The sequence below is a fragment of the Trichomycterus rosablanca genome, chromosome 26, assembly GCF_030014385.1.
Source record: "Trichomycterus rosablanca isolate fTriRos1 chromosome 26, fTriRos1.hap1, whole genome shotgun sequence".
Lineage (NCBI taxonomy): Eukaryota > Metazoa > Chordata > Actinopteri > Siluriformes > Trichomycteridae > Trichomycterus > Trichomycterus rosablanca.
The window spans coordinates 2898977-2906379 of NC_086013.1; positions in this window are offsets into that span (position 1 = coordinate 2898977).

Genomic DNA, 7403 nt, shown 5'->3' on the forward strand with positions numbered 1-7403 from the left:
TCATGCTGTTCTTCAATAGTCAGGACCCCCACAGGACCACCACAGAGAAGGTATTATTTAGGTGGTGGATCATTCTCAGCACTGCAGTGACACTGACATGGTGGTGGTGTGTTAGTGTGTGTTGTGCTGGTATGAGTGGATAAGAGTTTTTAAACACCTCACTGTCACTGCTGGACTGAGAACAGAATCCACCAACCAAAAACATCCAGACAAAAGCGCCCCGTGGGCAGCGTCCTGTGACCACTGATGAAGGTCTAGAAGATGACCGACTCAAACAGCAGCAATAGATGAGCGATCGTCTCTGACTTTACATCTACAAGGTGGACCAACTAGGTAGGAGTGTCTAATAGAGTGGACGGGGTATTTAAAAACTCCACTCATACCAGCACAACACACACTAACACACCACCACCATGTCATTGAATAACAGGGTGAAAAAAGCAGGTTAAAAAAGTATGCAGAGAAACAGATGGACTACAGTCAGTAATTGTAGAACTACAAAGTGCTTCTATATGGTAAGCGGAGCTGATAAAATGGACATTTAAAAAAAAATGAAGCTTAACGTGGTTTAATGTATTAAAAGAACGACACAGGAGAACTAAACTTCTCTTCATTATTACTGATCATAAGTTCTCTCCACTAATGAAATTCCTCTCTCGATGTTTTAGTACAATAAGTCACGTTAAGCTTTGTTCGTATAATCTGAGTCAATTTTACTGCGTCATATCACACAGTTCGTCTCATTGGAGGCGCTTTGAAAAGGTCAACGGCAAACTGGGTCAAAGTTCAATCAGGTGAGATTTGAGCGTCATGGCAAGCGCAAAGGAAACTCCATAGAAAACACGGCACAGCTGACGCAAAAGCGGTTTTGCCGCTTCTCATGTGAATGCACCTTAACTCTCTGATTCTGACCCGCCCACTTGCTCAGAGTTAAATTACACACGTGTCCGTTCTCTAACCCTCTCTGAAAAGTCTCCACATTGATACCCGTCAGAACCATTAGTCTTCAGTCCGTTTCGCATCAAGACCTTATTATTTAATCAGACGGTTAGAAGGAAGTACGGAAACTCCAAATCCAAATTACATAGCAAGCTGTAAAGGTCATCAGTCTTTTAATCAAAGCTGCCTGACTCTATCACACTGTTCCAGAACAGAATAGCGTTTTTTTTTGTGCCGGCGGGCAGAACTTTAGCATATCGCTCAATACCAATTGCCGGTTACAAGAGGTAGGTACTTTAATCACTCGATATCCAATTAGGCTGCCATTTGCTATTGTGATTTTGAAAGAGCGTGGATGCTAATTGAAGCTAAACCGGGGTGCTTTATTGCGTTCGAGTGCTTCCTAAAACCCTGATTAGACTCTACTGAGAGTAGAAGCTATGAATGTAAAAATAAGAAGCGGCGAGCGCTGGATTCATGACATTTAAGTGCATAATTGGGATCGTGGCTCCTCTGAGCTGTAGTTAATGGGTAAACAAAATTTTTCTAGATCGGAGCAGACTTTTATTTGGAGCACAGCCGAGCATTTGGGAGCTGGGAGAATGCGTACATGTCCTGCCATTGCTTGACATCAGCTTTGGCTAACAGCCTCGTCGATGACTAAACAGAAAACGGGATCGATATCTGTCCAGGGCTGAAAATATTAATATTAATGACTAAAAAATAGTCACAGAGCCATGCCCTACACTTCAACACTCATTTATTTTATTCAGGTATTCTAACCACTTAACATTTTATCACGATCATGGTCCTAGTATGGCCAGAGCCAACAAGGCTGGAACAAAACCTCATAAGGGGTGTCAGTACACGTCAGATCAACACTCACACAAATAAGCACTTAACAGTGAGGCACTTATTAGTGGTGACTTCTCGATACCTACTTAAATAGGGCTAGAAAACTGTAACGAAAGGCTATAAACAAGAGACGAAGGCGTACACACACACACACACACACAAAGACGTTATATAGGGTATTCATAATGACAAGGGACAAGACACACTAACACATAAACTAAGCTACATTTGAACTCTTAAGCTTAATTACTATTATTTTATCAGGATTTTACACTTTTTTATGCATTTTCTCTCCATTTTTCTCCCAATTTAGTGACTCAAATTTGTCTTTCGCTGCTAAGAGATACCAGATTGCATCCGAGGAGAGCACGTCAGTGCACACGCCTCTTCGATACGTGTACAGCCCTCACACACACACACACATATAGTCCGGCCCCCACCCTGCAGATACGTGGCCAATTAGTATCTGCTGCAGGCACTGCCAATTATGCCCGCTTAATGGAGCCCAGCCGACCGGGTTACATTCATGACAGAAACAGTACTTACTCATTACACAAGATTCATCAGTTCAAGTTTAATATCAAACACAGTCATGGACAATTCATCCAGTCTATCTCCAGTTCACCTCACTTGCACGTCTTTGGACTGTATGAGGAAACCGGAGCTCCCAGAAGGAAACCCACGCAGACACGGGGAGAACATGCAAACTGCACACAGAAAGGACCCAGACCGCTCCACCTGGAAATCAAACCCAGGACCTTCTTGCTGTGGGGCGACAGTGCTACCCACCGAGCCATCCTAAACCCTAAGCTAAACCCTAAAAGCTGACCCGAGTATGTCTGTGGGAATTTGTGCTCGATCAGATCAGTCAGAAGAGCATGTGTATGTCTGGGCACGGTTAGCAGCTGTTGGGGCTGAAACACATTAATTCAAACATTAGAATGTAATGTCCCGATATATTTGTTCATATATTGTAGTGGTAAACTTCTGATTTGAAGGCGTATTAATGCGTCTCCTAAATTCTACACATGCACCGACCTCCTGCTGTGATTCTGACTTAAGAGAAATTTGATGTTCTCGGGTTTGATTTACGACTATAAAAATATGGGGAAAAACAATATTTTTTTCTTTATTAGGACAAAAACCCCTAAAGCAAAAATAAATATATAAATAAATAATAAAAAAACATTGTCAGTACATTTATTCAGGACGAGAGAAAATGCTTGGGAACGCAATGATGCTTTAAAAGATTGCGAGCTGCCTTTGACGTACCATTAAAACAAAAAACTCAATCTACAAAAAATGCATTACGCTTCAAACGGTTGTTTGCACAGACGACTTCAGCTCCAGAGTTTTGTCTCTGAGGAGCATCGTTGCAGAATACAGATGGAGGCAGTTTGGCGGTACATTGAAATATATTGAAGATAATAATAATAAAAATAATAAAAACTAATGTGCTGTAATGTTCACCAGTCCTTTAAATGTTTCTACAAATAGAAAATATTCCGTGTATACTTTGGGTCGGTCTGAATGTCACGCTTCCCAGTCCCTTCACAGACTTTTCCACTTTAATAAACTCCAACTCCCAAGATGCACCAGCCCGTCCTGTGACTCAACCAGCCAATCAGAAACTGATTGCTAAATCAGCCTCACCTGAGTTCTAACTCGGTTCAGCTGCGAACTCCTGTATAACAACTAGGGCTGGCTCGATACCACTTTTTTATGTACCGCAAATTGAGTAGCTGCCGATACCGATACCAATCCGATACCGTCATTTCTCCTCTCAAACAACTAAGCAGTAATAATACACGTCTCAATGCACCATGGTTAAAGTAGCTATCTAAATAACGATGCTCAGACTGTGAAAGAAATATTCTATTTTTATTTTCTTTATGCATCTTCTCCCCTTTTTCTCCTTTTTAGCGCGTCCAATTGCCAGATTGCGTAATGCTTCCTCTCCACCAATGCCGATCCCCGCTCTGATTGAGGAGAACGAAGCTAACCCACGCCCCCTCCGACACGTGGGCAGCATGCCGTATGTATCTTATCACCTACACTTTGACGAGTGCAGTGCAGCTCAGCATTGTGTACGGAGAGACACACCCTGAGAGCACTCTTTTCCCGTCTCTGTGCAGGCGCCACCAATCAGCCAGCAGAGGTCGTAATTGCATCAGTTATGAGAGAGAGACTCTATCTGGCTTAATCCCACCCATATCTGAATAACAGGCCAAATGTTGTTCATGTGGCCGCTCAGCCTAGCCGGCAGGCAGAGCTGGGATTCGATACGATGTATTTTATACGATGTGTTTTTACCGCTGCGCCACCTGAGCGGCCTCCTCGCTTGTACTACGTTTTTTGGTTTAGCCCTGCATATTAAAGCCCCTTCTATATTTTACCGGTCTGTGACGTCACACTGAAAACCTGGTGATCTCTCTACATAGACGCATTTTACATCATCCTACACTCCTGAGAAGAGGGCATGTCTAATTTTTTCATAATCTGACTGAATAACGAGAGAGCGTCAGTCTCTTCCTTAGCGGTAAAGGCAATCCCAGCATTCTCACAAAAAATGACATATGGTGGATGAATGTGAATAACCTTACTGAACACCTTTGGCGTGAATTGGAACATTGACTGCAGGCCAGACCTCGTCATCAGTGTCTGACTTTCTGACTCGGAACAGTCCAAGACGTTCACGGTCCGGTTCCTCCCACATCGGCTGTATATTGTACAAGAACTTCACAAAACCGGAAATCGAATTCACCTGCAGCTGAACAAGCCAGTTTATGTCACTTCGACCTTCAGCGTAGAATCCAGTCCCAGTATCGTGTGAAATCGATGCTAGGGTGGGTTTACGACGTATGTGCTAGTGATGATTTATATACAATAGTAAACCAAAACGAGACCCCGTGTTTTTATACTATTTCACCCCAGTGCAGGAACTAATATACCTGTCCTATCTCCTCCCCCCTGTTTATACTTCAGCAGTTTAATCTCACTGTTCCATACGGGAACGGACAGCGTGATAAGCTCAGCAATTACACTGAAAATAAGCATCGGTTCCTCCATCACACCCGCCAGCTTTACTCATCGTCAGATTGGTGCCTGGTATAGGAGTTTAACGGTGGCCGAGTGGGTCGCGGAGCCGAGGGACTGGTAAAGAAAATGCCATCTGCAGTGGATATGTCAGATTACATAAGACATTTATGGAGTTAGTGGTTATTCTGAGAGGAACTGCTAGAAAAACTCCAGCAGGATGAGAAAGTGGTGCAGAACCTCCCAGGATGAAGCTGTTCATGAAAATGAAATAAATTGAAATTTTAAATTGAATGATTTAGAATATTTTCAATGCATTTTCCCCCTTTTTTTCCCAATTTATCGTAGCCAAATGGCGTCTTTCAGACGTGTGAGCAGTCCACCAATCCCTTCTTACTCACCCAGAGCCACGGCTCGATCTTTGTGCTCCTCCACTTTCTGTACAGGCACCCTGGGCAACCAAGGTCCATACACAGAAATGATAATCCCACTCTGTAGTCTGGTCTCTCCCACCCAGCAGACTAGAGAGCGCCCAGTCGACTGGTATCAGAGCCGAGATTCACACCGCTGGTGTGCTCATGGATTATCCTGCTGGGTGCCCTTGATTAGGAATTTTTTTCAGTGTCTACATTAGTACACTATATACTCTATTTGGAAAAGGTTATCAGTGACTATTGGTAGTACCTATTGGCAGTCAGACCTTCACCCAAAAAAGTTTGGACACCCCTGCTGTAAGATCACTCTTCCCAGCAGTTATGAAATATGTGCTACAGTAGGAGCAGAAAACACACTGTCAATAACACAGATCTAAAAAAAGTCACCAATGGGCGGGAATCGTCGGAGGACACTTTTATTTCAAGTCCCGCTCTGTAATTTAGACATCTTGATCTATCAGAAAGAAAGCCTCCACGCGCTTGAGCACGGCGCACTGTAATTATTAGACGTCTCTGTAATTTCTCTCGGCCCCCGTTATAATGGAAAACGTTTGCGCCTGCTGGAACCTCATTTACATTCTGTGATTGCTTCTCTTCCTTTCTTCTCAGGAACACGATCAAACAAACTCGTTCCTGTAAAACCATCGTGTGTTTATCACATAATCAACTGATAACAGTATCAGAAGCTTCATGTAGTTACAGAAACGCAGACTTAATAATAATGCAAATGAACAACGTGACCTGTGCTGGGTGGCAATAAAGCCTGCAAACCCACCACTGCTGAGTCTTGACTTATGAGTCTTAACTTAAATTCTGAGTCTTGACTTTGCTTCTAAGTCTTGACTTGTGAGTCTTGACTTGTGAGTCTTGATTAGACTTCTGAGTCTTGACTTTGCTTCTGAGTCTTGATTTCTGAGTCTTGACTTTGCTTCTGAGTCTTGAATTCTGAGTCTTGACTGCTTCTGAGTCTTGATTTCTGAGTCTTGACTTTGCTTCTGAGTCTTGACATCTTTTACCTCAGTTGGTTGGAAGCACTGTTTCACTATCTTCCTCAGATTGCTCATATAGATCTTCTGCTTTGGTCACATGATCTAATAATCTGAACAGTCTAAAGCCTGATATTTCTGAGGTTGATGCGATGCAGTGATGGCACTTCAGATTGCACTGTAATTGCTTGGAAAACCTGCAATTCTATTGCTTCTATAATTGCTGGTGCCTTTCAAGCAGTCTTAGCTTGACCCTTTTCCAACTGTTGACCTTTACCAGCAGGAGATTTATTTTTAGCTAATAGGGTCCAATATAAAGGGCAAAAAATACAGTGGATGTATGTCAGGCTGATTTTATTTAGAATAAACAGAAGAAGTTGGACGCTGAAAATACACAAAGACTTAAATATCAAAGCCATTATGATCAAACATGTAAAACAGCTTAAAATATTTATCTAAGTGTCTCAAATTGGACATTTTAAATATACTAAGGTTTTATTATTTCTGTTGATCTGAGATCAAACTTGCAGTCTTTAATTGATTAATATTCACAAAAAGTCCATCTCTAATCATCACTTGGAAGAGACTCAATAAAACACACTTTGTGAGGTGAAACGAGCCTTCAAAGCAAAAAAGAAAAAGCAAAGATCTACAAACCACCAGACCCGAAATCATCTCGATTTTGCAGAATGGACCTCAGATCAAAGCCACAGTGGATCATTCTGGTCTGCAACCTTGATTTGGTGCAGCATTTACGCCAAGTGCTCCTCCTGACACAACCCTCATTATTTTGGGAGCAGCAATGAGAGCGCACTGACAGATGCACCTTCGAATGGCTGGGCTGTTCGGACACCTCCCCTCCCTCAGACACAGCCGAACTTGCACCGCTGATATCAGAGGTTCAAATCTCAGTTGGATCAGAGCTCAGTTTAATCCAGCATAAACAAGTAAAGACCTAATCATCCAGGTAACAACACTAGTGGAAGCATCATAATATGGGGAACCTCTCAGCAGCAGGGACAACATTCCTGAGAGCACAGTACAAAGAAATCTTGGGGAAAAAAGCTGCTCATTTCTGCCAGAAAGCTTTCAAAATGAAAATAACAAGGCAAGGTTCATTTATTTAAATAGCACATTATATACACAAGGCGAT